The 14562-nt window shown below is 34.4% G+C and overlaps 1 protein-coding gene across 2 annotated transcripts in view; it reads left to right on the top strand.

The window, feature by feature from the left end:
• The window catches only part of PDE1A (phosphodiesterase 1A), a gene marked incomplete at both ends in the record, with an annotated part of 270162 nt that overhangs the window by 166301 nt on the left and 89299 nt on the right, over positions 1-14562 (top strand). The window lies entirely within an intron of this gene.

Raw genomic sequence — 14562 nt, 5'->3', positions numbered from 1 at the left:
TACTTCATAAGATAGTGATGAAATGTCTTCTACAATGATTGCACTATTTATGTTCCTATGATATAAGTAGTTTCAAGTTGCTTCGCCTTATTGCCAACACTGTTATTCACTGTTTTTAAAATATGAGTTAGTTTTTAATAATTGATGAATTAAATATGTAATTACTGAAATAACTTCTTAAGGAGATTGCTATGTAGCTTCTCTTCACAACTTTCACCCTAAATGTAAAAAATACATATAATCAGTCAATTAATAAACAAAACAATATTAACTATTAGACATTCTTAGCAGTAAAATCATAGATTTTCTACCTATTTCCAGTAGGCCCATCAATAAAGATAAATGCAGGTGAAACACGAAAATGTACAAAAGCAATCATACTTTAGAAAGAAAATAAAGTGCCAACTACAACAAGGTAAAGATGTCTGTTCTCAGTTATCGTCAGTATGATACTGGAAACTCTAGAAAGTGCAACAAGGCAAAAAAAAGATATCTAGATTACTCTGTAAGAAGTAAATATGTTATTTGCTAACACTTAATCACCTGAGTAGTAACTCTGATGAGTTGTTGTATAAGTATGTGGTTAACAAGATGGTAGAATACATAATATTTAGAATAGCAACAAAAATTTATAAAACAGGATAAATCTGATAAATGGTATATAAGGTCAATACATTACAAAATGTAAAACATAGTAGGGAGAAATTAAAGAACTCATAAATAAATGCAGTAGCATAACATGTTTGGATAGGTCACATTTTGGGGGTCAGAAAACTGTTTAGGTCACCCAAAATTGTCTTATAGATTTAATACAATCCCAAACATAATAACAGACACCTATTTTAATAGGAAATAAAAAATTCATCTTAAATTTCACTGGGAATTTAAAGAATATGCAAGAGCCAAAGCAACTTTACAAGAAAATAATAAATTTGGATGTCTAATACTACCTGGTTTCAGAACTTATTATAAGCTATAGTATAGCTTATGTACTATAAGGGTGGTATTGATGCTATGCAGAAAAATAGAAAAGTAGAATAGGATAGAATTCATAACACTGAGGGTTTCCCTAGTGGTGCAAGGGGTTAAGTCGCAGTATATGAAGCTATCGGCAGCCTCTGCAACATGAGTTCGATCCCCGGCCAGGGAGCTAACCCACATGGCACAGCAGACCTCCCCTATCTTGCCTGTGCTCCCCTCAGCAGTGTATTTCAGTAGATTCACCTGTTCTGATCCCTACTCTGTGTCTGGTGAATCCTCTCCCCCATTCACACACACACCTCTGGCCTACGCCCCAGTTCTTCTACGCAAAAATAAATAAGAATCTATAAATAAAAGCTGAGAAATGGAATGGTTGGATTACCAACCATTTTAATGGGTTTTTTTAATGTAATCTTACACCTATATGTAATAAACCAATAAGGCCAAAAACCATATCAGTGGTTGTCAAAAACTAATAATGAGGGAATTGATAAGAAAGGACAATGATGGAGTGTTTCTGGATGAAAAATTCTAGATTATTTTTGGACTTTTTATTTTGCAGTAACATTGGTTTTCAACACTATATGATTCAGAAGTATAGGATCCCACATCTTCAGTTGTATGTTATCACACATCACACCCATCACAAACATGACTGTATACATCTGTTAAATGGTGTGTATCAAAGACATCAATGTCTTGTAATTACATAAGTTATATATCAATGAACCTGACTTTACATAGTAGAATCACACACACTAATTAATAAACAGAACTGATGAATTGCAGAAAAAAACAGCAAGTGACGAAGTGGTGAGAAAAGTTTTCCTGGAGCAAGTAAACTTGAACTTGATTGAAAAATAGGGTTCCTATCTGAAGAGGTGAAAAGATTGAAATTATAACATTACAGCAGAAATACAGCTCTAACAGTAACCAAAGATCTTAGTGACTTAATATAATAATAGTAGTATCTTTCTTGCTCACTTGGTAGTCCAATATTCAGGCGGCAATTTTCCAAGGGTTAGCAGGTCGTAAAGAGTCTAGGTGCTTGGACTCCTCCACTTTATCCTTTGTATCAGGGAAGGAAGACAAGGAAGAAGAGCACTTGCATGACGATTGAGTGGGAGATTTTAGAAAATAGGCATTGAATTGTACACATCATCTCCTGTACTTTGTTGGCCAGTCCATGGTAACATGGCCTCAGTTATCTGCAAAAAAATCCTGAAAAGTGTAGTTTAACCTTTTTTTCCCCAGAGGAAGGAAATTGAGTTTGGTGAGCACATAGCAGTGTGTCTGCCACAGGTATAGGCAAGCAAGGATGGGACATGTAGTCATCGACTGTCAAGGAGTCTGTTTGGACTGTCAAGGAAGCTGGTAAATTTTGTTAAGGAGTAGGGAGAAACTAGACTAGGACAAACTGTAAGACTATGGGATTTCTATTATTGGGGGGCATAAGCAGCCAAAGATGGTTTTGTAAAATATGGTCATACTTTCCTACAACTAATTCTGAAAATGGAACAAGCTAATATACTGAGTCTGTCTGTCAAGGCTTATAAAGGTATAAATGAGTATATGGCATTTTGTATCACTCTGGAAAAAATGTTTCTTTAATTGACAAGATATTTTTCTTCAATGATTTTCCCTGAAAAGTTCAAAGTTTATCCATTATTTTTGAATTTATTATTCCTTCTACATCCCCCTCCCCCCACCCAAAAGGAGTAGCATGTCCTTTGTCTTTTTGCTCGTTGAGGAGAAGACACCAATATTATTAAAGGAAAGAAAACTACAGGATTTCTTAGAAAACTTCTCTTTGCAATTCTGCTATGTTTTGGCTAAGGATATAGGATTACCATCTATGCTAATAAAATAACAATAATGTGCATAAATAATATTGAATTGTAGAATGATAGAGTATTATTGCAAAATGAAATCAAGTCCTATTTTGTTTCTTCTTTCTGTAGATTTCATTTTTGCCCTGTCCATATTTTCCTTTTTTCATCAGTATGCTTATTGTGCCCTGCCTCCATTGCTCTAAGTCTGTTTCTCTCCTTAGGGCTATTGGCCAACTTATCAATTCTAAAGCCAGTTTTCTTTGTTACATTGGCATTCTCCCCTTCCTTCTTTTTAAATTACATTCCCAATGCCTTTAAATCCAATTTTAACTATTTTATTGAGTTACAGGACAATTTTTCCACCATTCTTGATCTATTCACATCCATCACCTGTAGTTATTTCACCTCGCCATAGCTTTATGTGAGACATACTCTTAAAATTATCCTTTTGATATTTTCTCCAAATGTATTTTCATGCATATTTTTTGCCTGACTACACGTGTGCAGAATAAGTTTTTCGTCCATTCACTCTTCTCAACTTTCAAACAACTGCTCATTCTTCCAATAAGTTTTTTTTTTAACTAAAATGACTAATTTAATATTCAAATTGAATAAAATTTTCCTTTCTCATCTTTGATATTTTTCTACTCAGAGTTCAAACATGATATAGTAAATGCTTTATAGTAATTTTTTATCATGTTTGATATAGTTCAAACATGATATAGTAAATATTTGAGGATAATTGTAGAAAAACTGATCCTCTTTCCTTTCTCCAGTTGCTTTGGGTACATGTTTGTTTTTTCACTCTCTAGACCCACATTCCATTAGAAATGGAAATGATTAACATTTTGGTTAGGTTTAAGAGCAGTACGTTATCTTTTATTGTGATTACCCACAATAATGGAATTATAATAATGTTGTTCAATGTTTATTTATGATGCATAACAAAATCACATGAAATACTGATTTTTCTATACTTAACTTTATAACATTTGAAGAGAAAACATGATCATATATATTAATAAAGGGTTAGTTCATCAATCTTGTCGCTTTTCAGAACTATTAGCAAAATGAATCTCTTAAATAAACATAGAAACATATCCAATTTTGGGCCTGAAAAAATATCTGGGATTTATGATTAGACTAATTTGCTAACTACCTGCTTTTTCCCTCATTTGAGCCTCTTGGTCCCTTATTTATTTTTTTTTTGGTAAAAACAAAATTAATGCCTACATCACAAACTTACTAACAGAAGTTTATCTGATATTTATGATAAATTATACAAATAAGTATGAAGAAAACACTTTCAGTTAAAAAAGGAAAAGCAAGCATAGCAGATTTCTCTGCATATGCATATGCTTTGTGGATAAGTTATAGCACTAAGCTCAATTTTAATAAATTCTAATAGAGTTTTATGAGTTACATGCTGTACTTTATAGCTTTCAGGGAAAAAGCACATTTTGCCTCTGAATAAAAGATATTATTTGGTTTGTTTCATAAATTTTAATTTTTTCATAATACAACATTTTGTATGTGAAAAAGATGTAGACATGTAATTGGATGAACATGAAAATTTTGTTGAACAACATATGGGATATGGAAGGAGGAAATAGTAATTCCAATTACCATTGTGTTTCTCCACTATTGGTAAACACATTTATATTATCGGTAATGTTTAAAGTTTTAAAAACCTTTTTGGTGCTTGACCAAATTTATCTCAAATTTTTCTAAAGGACAGCTCAAATTTCAACCTTTATTATAATTATTCATTTGTTCCATAGATAGTTATGGTAATTTCTAAATAATTATACTTAATTTCATCCTTTGAAAGAGTCTCAAAAATTAAAGGGGAGGAAAGATGGTAGGCATAGGCATTTAATTAATTTACAATTGCTTACTAAAACGAAGTTTGCTTTTTAGGCTTCTCAATAATTTGAACTTACATTTTAGGTTCTTTATGAATGATTTATAACAATATATTTTATTTGGCACTGCAATGTTTAATTTAGTTTTAGCAATTTGAAAGTGATTATTTGAATAAACAATATCTATCCTTACTAAAGTCAAGCAATTTCTCATATACTCATAATTATAGAATTGGACTTTAAACAATAACCCTTTCATACTTTTAAACTATATGTAAATATGTTATACATGGTATTTCTTCCTGAATACTCTAAACTGGAAGCAGTTTTGTTCTGATTTATGCTGTAAGTATTAAACTTGTGCAAAATAGTATTGTCAGCAAGGCCTGATTCTGGGGGAAAAAGGAATAATTAACTCTGTGGACATTAATTTTCAAATTGTATTTTCAATACAACTGTAAATGCCTCCATGCTAGATGTTCCAAAATAACCACTTTCAAAGATGGCCCAAATTATTAAAAATCCTTTTTTTTTTTTACTATTAGAGGACTAATTTTGAAATATAAAAATTGAGCAATACTTTAGATTATGTATGATTTTTATAAACTTTTAAATCTCTTCCTAGAGATTTTGACTCTTGTGACCTGGAAAACTTTCTAAATATAGAGGAACACAATGCAGTAGTTTCGATCATGAAAAAAAGTTAGAAATAATATAGAGCAGAGTCCAGGAACTCTGTAATTCTGTAAATCCTGAGCAATCTGATCAGCAGTCTCTATACAAATAAAGCTTTTTTAGAACACAATATCCTCTTTTAAAAGTATCCCTCCACTCCACACCCTGAATTCCAAATTTTATAAACAGCAGAGTTAAACATTGAATGTGGAAAGTATAAATCCACCAGTGGGTAATGGGAACTGATAAAAGAAGATGCCACTTCTGGTTTGAGCTTGTTCTCGGAACCACATATTCCAACTGTAAGAGATGCAGCACCATACAATAGCCACTGGCATTTAAAGATGAGTGCTACAGTCCCAGAGAGTAACAGTGTCATCTGCAAATTAGTGGTCTATTTGTGCCTTTAATAGACAATTCCAACATTCTATCAGACCAATAGACTTGGGATAATGTAACATACTGTAAAATGAATGGTACCTCTCAGTCATATACTTCTTGTCATCTTCCTTTGCTGTAATATGGACCTTATCATTTATTTTATATAATTCCATGATGCTAAATTTTTAGGTCCCTTTGTAGAAGACCCTGTAACACCACAGCAAGAACAGTGAATTTATGCCCCCCCCCCCACACACACACAGGGTTCCTGTACTGGGAGAAGCTGCATGTTTCACACTATATTGTGTCAGAGAGCAGAAGAACTAACACTCCTGGAGCATGATCATGAACTCACACTGCTGTCCAACCACATGAATCTGAGCTGTTTCTAATTCACCCTTTTAATGGACATTGAAAAGAAAGTACTTACCAGTTTAATAGGCTACATACCATATATCAAAGGCTTTATTAATCTGCTCTAAACAAGATAATACATTTAGAACAGCAGCTACAGTGAAGCTATTATTTAATTAAGGTTGTAGTTGGTGGACTTTCATCTGCCACCATCTAGCCTGTTTGCTCAGGGTCAGAATGATGAATTTTGATAGAATTGAGAGGATTATCTCTGCATCTTTAAGTCTTCAATGTGTACTTAATTTCTGCTGTTCCTCCCCCAATGTCATATTGCTTTTGATTTACATATTTGAATAGAAAAAAGGAAATGAATTTAAGGATTTGTATTTGGTCTTTTCTACCATAATGGTTCTTACTGCAAAAATTAGGAAATCAATTCAAGAGTTGTGCCAATTGGTAATTATGTATATAAGATTCTTCTTTCAGGGACTGGGGAAATAATCACAGTATGTGTTCATAGACATTGTGGATCCAATATGAATCAGGCTTAGAGCCAGGACTCCATTTATTATCTATGTACCATAAAACTCTCTATCCATGATGGCATTTAAGGTACCCTGGTATCCAGTGTGACTCAAAAAATGCTGTTTCTCCCAAGTACAGGAACCCAGGGGGGATGTAATGGGAAATTGCTACTCAATATTCTTGCTGTGGTGTTGCAGGGTCTTCTACAAAGGAACCAAACTTTCCAAATTTCCCAGGTTAGAGTTTTTGGTCTAAAACTGAGTCTGTGTGGAAACTGGATGAAATGTTATAAATTTCTATTATAGCAGCACCTGTCAGCCTTCTGCTCACCTAATCATGATCCCTTTTTGAGTATGTGTGTGTGCATGCATGCACATGTATGTGTGTCCAACCTTTTATTTTACTTATAGTTTAGTCTTCATATTCCATTATCCTCAAGACCAGTTCTTGGACAGATGTTCCCAGTTTTTACTGGTACATAATATCAAGATCCTATACAGATCTTCTGGTGAATAATCCATTTCCTCTTATAGAAGAAATTGTATTTCTCTAGCCATATCAGCTCATGACTCATCACCTTCAGATGAGGCCTTTGCATAATACCCAGGGAAAGGCAGCCTGCTATCTTTTAACAAGGGAAATTTGACACCTCTGTTAGGGTTCAAGGGAATTTGGAGGTTTGCTATTACTAAGTGCATTCACCCACACATCTCATCCCATGTCACAAGAGGGTCTTACTTTAGCATAAAAGACTTTCCAATTCTGTGTTTTATATTTTCTCACAACAAGCTCCTGAGATTTATTTACAACATATTCCACTAGTTATAGGTGACAAATGTGCTGCCATGAAGATTTTTTGACCTTCATACCCCGTCCCCACCTGCTCCCCTGAGTTGAGACTAGATTCAACTAACATTGTCATTTTCTCTCTTTTAGCACTGCAGTAGTATTTAATAATCATCCAACTCTATCATTTCTATAATCACCTCTGCTCCCATAGCTCTCAAATGCTATGCACAAATATCTCCTTCCATTTTTATTTTATACCAATTCTTCACAAGTGAGCTAACAGTTACTGTGTCATCGCACACCAAGGATTATCACCACTGCAGTTGCAGTCAGCGGTGGGATTTTTCTTATCATCTAGCTGGCAGGAAGAATCCAATTCCATGAGGTTATCCTTAATATTTGCTTTATAATATAGCAAAATACTGGCCTTTTTTTATGCTCCCCCATAAGTGGACCAGCTAATCTTTAGAATACTAGTAAGAAAATGGGGAAGTAATAGCAGGAAGAGTATATTGTCAAATAAGTCAACACCATGGGCAACTACAAGTTACTAAGGAACTCTAGGGAACAGCGAGTAACATCCTTTTTAGAGAGATCCCAGGCAAAGGGTGAGGGAAATGGAGTATCACTATATGAGCCATATTGTCAATTCCTGGTTGATGCTGTTCTGGAGAAAGGAATGGCAGAGTGGGCACTGACTGGCCTCCAGAGAAAGTCTCTGGCAAAGAGATTTAGGCTCTGGTTACTAGAAGTGGGAGAGGAAAGCATTAACATGAAAAGGTCTATATAAATATGAACTAACACTGCTGTAAGTCATTGGCATATGCCAGGATTCTGCACATGGTATGATGGAAACAAGAGCATGGGCTTTCTGACTCAGTTCTGGGGACCCTACATTGAGCTGTTTCACATTTGTCCTCAGAGAATGTTGTCTGTTTTATACTTAGGAGTGGTATATAAAAAACTGATCCCTAATCCAATATAATGCACAAAACTTCTCTTGTTACCATCTTAAGGATTTAAAAAAATGGCTTTTCTACCTTGACCCCAGGAAATAGAGTTTACCAAGCAATGATAATATTCTTCTGTGAGTGGGAGGACGACAGAGGAAAGGAAGATAAGTACGATCTTTTTTCCATTAGAAGCAGCGATCAAAACAAAAAATAAAGGACAGTGGAAGCTTTATGCAAGAGGTAATAGTTTCATATCTCCAGGGACAGTGAAAAGTTACTTTAAAATTAACCATGACTGTGGTAGAATATAAATTTTTCTTCTCTCTTTGTGTGTGTATGTTTCATTTAGAAATAAGATTTTATAAGGAGGAAATCTGAAAAGTTTCATGTTCCTTTGAAAGTAGATATTTTGTTCCTTGGTCTGGATGATTACCATCATCAAACAGATTTTAGAGCCTACAAAGGCAATTTTGACTCTTATGACAATACATGCAGATTTTCCCTTATACCACTGAGCAATTCTCTAAGACCAGCTGAGTTTTCTACAATTCAACACAATTTTAACAATATCAAACCAGAGATAGCATCAGATCCCACACTTTGAGGGCCCAGTGTCTCAAGATTGCCTTTTATTTGAGATGCCTATGTCAAGTCCAGGTTGTTCGCTCTCCTTTTGATCAGCTGACCATAAATCAGATGTTCCCATCACCCCTCTTTGCATTAGCTTAATTTGTTAAGGTGGCTCACAGAACTCAGAAAATCAGTTTAATTACTAGATTACTAGTTTACTAGAAAGGATGTGACTTAAACCTGATAAAGGGGTGCTTAGGGAGGAGTCTTAAATAAAAAAGCTTCTGTCCCTGTGGAGTTTGGTGTCCAGTGCTGTGGCATATGGAAGCGTTATGGTTAACCAACTTGAAAGCTCTCTGAAACCCATCCTTTTGGGTTTTTATAGGGGCTTCATTACTTAGGCAGACTGATTGCACCACTCATCATTGGTGATTAAACCTCCTTTGACATCAGAGAATGGGACTAAAAGTTCAACTCCCTATTCATGGCTGGTTTCCTGGCATTTGGCCTCCATTTTTAGGACACTTCCATAAGTGACTTCCAAAAGTCACCTCATTAAAAGAAACTAAATTTTAAAATAAACTCAGTTGTGGTTGAAAGGGACTTGTTGTGAATCATAGACATCCATTTCACCTTTATGCCTTTGAAGTGATTTCAGTTACTGAGAATAAGAGACCAGCTATAACAAAAGATGCTCCCCTTGCTCTTATCAGTCAAGAAATTCCATGGGTTTTGGGAGCTGAGAGCCAGGAATCCAGACAAAGACCAAATATGTATTTCTCATAAGTCACAGTATTACACAGGTGTTCTTTTCTTGAAGATGAGCATCCTCTTCATTACTTGTTCTCATTTCTCTTGAACAAGAGATTCTCAGCCATTCACTCTATGTCCTTAGGAAAAAGACAGGTGGCTATGGGAAGGGATCCCCAGGGTCAGCCACTCATACACTAACACATGCACATATTTGTAACATCGAAAGTGCTTGCTTTCTTCATGGCATCTTTCTTTACAAGTATGCATATTATGTCTTGATCTCACTTTCTTCTCCTTGTGTGTTTAATAGTTTCAAGTCTAAGAAATGGTGGTGAAAGTCTACTCTGTGGAATTGAAACACAGCAGTCCAGAGAGTCTATATGTGTGCTCAAAGGCCATCCCAAAACTTAAGACAAGGAAGGAAACTTTGACTTAGTTGTTTTTGGCCTCTTTCCATGAACTCTAATGCGTCACATATACTTTTATTTTGGCTCACCATAGTGTATTTTTAGTTTCTGTACACTGACTCGTATTGAAGTTGGAACCTTGAAAGCATTATCTTACTTAAAATATTCAACCAGTTGTAAACTCAGATTTTTGTGTCTTGTCTGATTTCCTAACTTGAAGCTAATTAAGTCATAAGACATGTCTGTATAACTAGACTATAGTGACTTTCTTGCTAATGTATAACACACTGCATAAAATGTGACCAGAGAATTCCAATTTCATTTCCTTATAAGGAATCATTAGTTAGCATCCAGGATTCTGCATTTTTATAGTACTTTTTCAATAATGTTAGATCACATTCTTCTCTCTTTATATATAGATGTGTGTGTGTGTGTGTGTGTGTTTGTGTGATTTAGAAATAAGATTTTACAAGGAGAAAATCTGAAAACTTTCATGTTTCTTTAAAGTAGTTATTTTGTTCCTCAGTCTGGGTGATTATCATAATGATATTGGGGAATTCACTAAAAATTCTGAAACTAAGCAACATTGAAGATTATGATTCAGTAGTCCCAGGCAAGGCCTAAAAATCTCCATTTTGACATTTCTCTGGATGCTTCTGCTTACCTTTTGTCCAGTCAATTGATGATAAAAGGCACCGATTATGTGATATTAAATATGATTGCCTAAGAGTATCTTTTAGAAGAGACTCAGGACTTTCCTTTAAAATAGAATGTGTAAGCAACATTGTTAATATCTACTTATCACACACTTCACAAGGGTACTTTCATGTTTAAATGAGTTCAAACATATGAAAGAAATTATAAATTATTAAAGGCTACTTATGAGTTATTAATGTCATTATTAAAAGTATAAAAGTGGCATGACATGGAAACATTAGAGTTCTAATAAAAAAACCTGAAATTATATGAAAAATTACTTTGTTAGATGAAGTTATCATGAAAAATTTGCATTAATGAGTGCAGATGAATTGCTTGCTGATTAATTTACAATTACCTATCACATATTTATTTATGTTGCATTATTCATAGTCTCACAATGTATTTGGAAGTTGTGTACAATAATTATACTGATTATAATGATTAATTAAAAGTACTTTTTACTTTAAAAATGTTATTAGATAATCTTGGCACTCGGTGAGGGGAGATAAATCCAAGCCATTAATATTGAACTAAAATGTTCATTGCTGAATCACTATCTTCTGATGATAGTTTAAAAACTGTAAACTATCCTTTTTCATAATGTATTTTATATTTTTTAGTCAAAAACAAATCCTGAAATTTTTTTTGACAGCATGTGTTGATGATACAAGAGCTGCAATTTTTGTTTTTGCAAATTCCTTCCTTCAACTTTCAAATATCTGAAACTCTGAGGAAGGGTTTGAGGCAGTTTTCTTTATATCAAATCTTGTCTTTGCTCCAGTTCTTCTCTCAGAACACCCTTCCATAATCATGACATGGTTGATATCTTCTTTCCACTAAGACTTGAGCTTAAGTGGTAGCTCTTCAGGGAAGTCCTCCTTAGCAGTCCAATCTAAAAGTCACTGAATCACTTTCTAGCACATCACTTTAATGTTCTATCTGTCATCCATCCCCCATCCATTCAACCATTCATCCATCCATCCATCTCCTATCCATCTGTCATCTATTCTCTTGTTTCCCCCCCCACCACAGCATAAAATGATAGGAAATAGATCCTTACATGTTTGGGCCTCCCTGGTGGCTGGTGGAAGGGTTTAAGACGCAGTAGTTTGAAGCTGTCCACAGCCATTGTAGCACGAGGTTGATACCCACCAGAGAGCTGACCCACATGGCGCAGCAGACCTCTCCTGCCTTGTCCGCTGCTCCTCTCAGCAGTGTATTTTAGTAGCTTTACCTGTTCTGCTCCCCACTCTGTCTCCGGTGAATCCTCTCATTCCCCCCCACCCCTCTGGCCTGTACCCCAGTTCTTATGTGCATAAATAAATAAATCTTTGAAAAAAAAAAAAAGAAAGAGATCCTTTTAATGACTACTGAGTTCTACTCCCTGGGTACTGTTCGACACATGGCTAGTGTTCAGTAAAGTTTGACACATTGGCAAAGAGTATTTGATTTTCTGTGCACTAAGCTGGTCACACTATCATCCCTCCACTATCTCTACTGTGCTGAAAAAGACAGAGCAAATTTATAGCTTACATTAATGCTTCAAAAGATAGCTGTGACTGAAAGCTACATTTACTAGGGAGCAAACTGGTCCAACCATGCCTAAGAAACTGCTTATCTGTATCTTCTCTTTCCACTAAACCTAAAACTCCAAATAGAATGTTTAGGGGTAGAAACAGTATGCTTTTTTCCACTTAGTGAAGACACTTTTTTAAGAAATTTCATTATTACATGCAACTAAACTATTTAACTTTTATGTCTGGAACAAATTTTTTTCTTCAATTGAATAAATTGGATTATTCTTCCTGTATCAGGAAATGTTACTGCAAAAGTTGAACGATTTATAACAGGCTATTTAAAAGTTAGGAAAAAACCATAGTAATACAAAGAAAGTCAAATAAAGAATGAAAGACATTCTTAATTTTAATATTTTTAATATAATCTTAGTTTGAGTTATATGTGGAGTAGATACTTTTATTTTGCTTCCTTGTCAATAAAATGTTTATAATACTAAAATCGTAGCTGTTTACAGTTGCTGAGAATTGCTGATGTATCATTCTGTAAAGTATATTAATACTTCATAAGAACTATGAATTTAAATAAATAAGGTTTAAAGAGGTAAAGTTATTTTGCTGAAATCAGAAAACTGCCAACGGTAACCATTAAACACAGTACAAACATGATTTGCAAATCACAATGTAGGGGCTCTGTTGTAGACTATTGAAAAATGACTGCCAAAAAAAGTGCTTTGTATTCTAGCAGTTATGCTACTTAATACTGAATAATAACACTTACTAAGGCATCCTTTTATGTTTGCCTTGTCACTATGATATGGTACATCTTGCCTGAATGTGAGACATAATGAATTCTCACAAATCATGGCCAATGAGTCAGTCACATCCAAAGAGCTACCTCTACGTTATTGTCATTCTCCTTTTTTAAACTTCTTTTTATTGAGGTAACACTGACTGACAATTTTGTATATCATATAGAGGTATATGATCACCCCCCTCAGGTGTATGCTACCACATGACACCCACCACCAAGACACCCCTAGTTCTCCAACATAGTCCTATAGCATTAGTTTTTGCATGTGTGAGACACACAGAGGGTTAGTACAACTTACTTTTGTGAAACTTGAACTCTAGATACCACTGATGTACTATCAGCGCAGAGCTGTCATCTGTAAAGAATTGCTGACTCTTGCTTCTGAGACCTCTATGCACCACTATGCTTGCTTCCCTTCTTATTTTGCTACTTCATGACTTTTCCCATCCCATTTATGTTTAAGCAGAATAGAATATTAGAATTGGAGGTGATTATACAATCAAGTTTCAGAATTTCAGATTTTAAAATGATTTTTTAAACAGTAATTCATCTCACTTAAGCTTTTTCTTTTACCAATGAATCAGATCCACTCAGAGAAATTTGCTGTTTGGGGAAGTGAGGTCTAGAATTCCAGCATCTGATCCTAGATTCATGATCTTTCTTACATACTACACTTCATCATCTTAGTGCTTCTGACTGTCACTTCTTAGGATTCTTTGTACCTATATATTTCCTAGTAGTAATTAGTAATTACTACTTAGTAATTCCTAGAGATTACTATACTTGCTTCCTTCTCTCATTTTGCTACCTCATCACCCTTCCATCCAGTTACAACATCAGTATTTGCCTGTCCTATTACCCTTATTCTTGGTGTCTTCTTTTTGTTTGCTTAGATATTAGGAAGTTGGATAAATTAATCATATGGATATATGGATAATGGAGGCTAAATCTGGAAATGTTTTTCTCCTTCTTAGCAAGAAATATTTTTGTCTAAAAACATACTTTCTGAATTCTCCAATGGTTGGGATTTCTGGAAATATAGAAATATTAATGTTATTTTGGGAATTATTTCTCAGAGTCCCTCAAAACACTTAGAGTACAGAGTCAGCTTCATATAACAGAACACAGAGACAAAGAAACAGTGATAACATGAGCCCGAACAAGCTAAATAAACATGTGTATAAATATTGAAACTAGGGATAGGCATCACTTCCTGTGTTTTAATATTTATATCCCTTGTCTAATCAAAAACTATCCTTTGTTTAGTTTTCCAGTTTCAAGAGAAAGCAGAATTCAAGAGGGGATATTTTAACATTTAACATTAAGAATATTTTCTACAATTATTTTATCAGTGTATTTCCTCAAATGTAACTGTTTATTCAGTTTCCTTACTGGACTTCCAGACCTGAAATTTATTATCATTTTTTGTCTACAAAATTCTAAAATTTTC

Source organism: Talpa europaea, assembly GCF_964194135.1.
Source record: "Talpa europaea genome assembly, chromosome: 1".
In the NCBI taxonomy this organism is placed as follows: Eukaryota; Metazoa; Chordata; class Mammalia; order Eulipotyphla; family Talpidae; genus Talpa; species Talpa europaea.
Note: the sequence above shows the minus strand (reverse complement) of the source record. Positions and strands in the feature narration are given on the sequence as shown.